Here is a 212-nt window from a genome sequence, read left to right as displayed (position 1 = left end):
TATCCCAAGCCATTCCCGGTGTTTTTCCAGCTGCTGAACTGCCAGGCCATTCCGGAGGTGACGGTCACCGCCTGCCTGGTGTGGAAGGATTGGCCCCACCGGGTTCACCCCCACGGCCTGGTGGGCAAGGACTGTGCCAACGGGCTCTGCCGCGTCCTGCTGCGGCCCCAGAGCAACCCCCGGCACAGGTGGGACCCCAAAAACACCCCAAA

The 212-nt window shown here is 65.1% G+C and overlaps 1 protein-coding gene across 1 annotated transcript in view; it reads left to right on the top strand.

Annotated features, from left to right (window-relative positions):
• Positions 1-31: 31 nt before the first annotated feature.
• Positions 32-212, top strand: part of LOC113961409 (transcription factor RelB homolog) — a gene marked incomplete at its 3' end in the record, with an annotated part of 4,182 nt that continues 4,001 nt past the window's right edge. Inside the window, exon 1 of the mRNA XM_027671724.1 lies at positions 32-188. The remainder of the gene's footprint in view (positions 189-212) is intronic.

Source organism: Neopelma chrysocephalum, unplaced genomic scaffold (assembly GCF_003984885.1).
Source record: "Neopelma chrysocephalum unplaced genomic scaffold, ASM398488v2 Primary Assembly neopelma1_97153, whole genome shotgun sequence".
In the NCBI taxonomy this organism is placed as follows: domain Eukaryota; kingdom Metazoa; phylum Chordata; class Aves; order Passeriformes; family Pipridae; genus Neopelma; species Neopelma chrysocephalum.
This window is presented reverse-complemented; position numbering and strand designations above follow the sequence as displayed.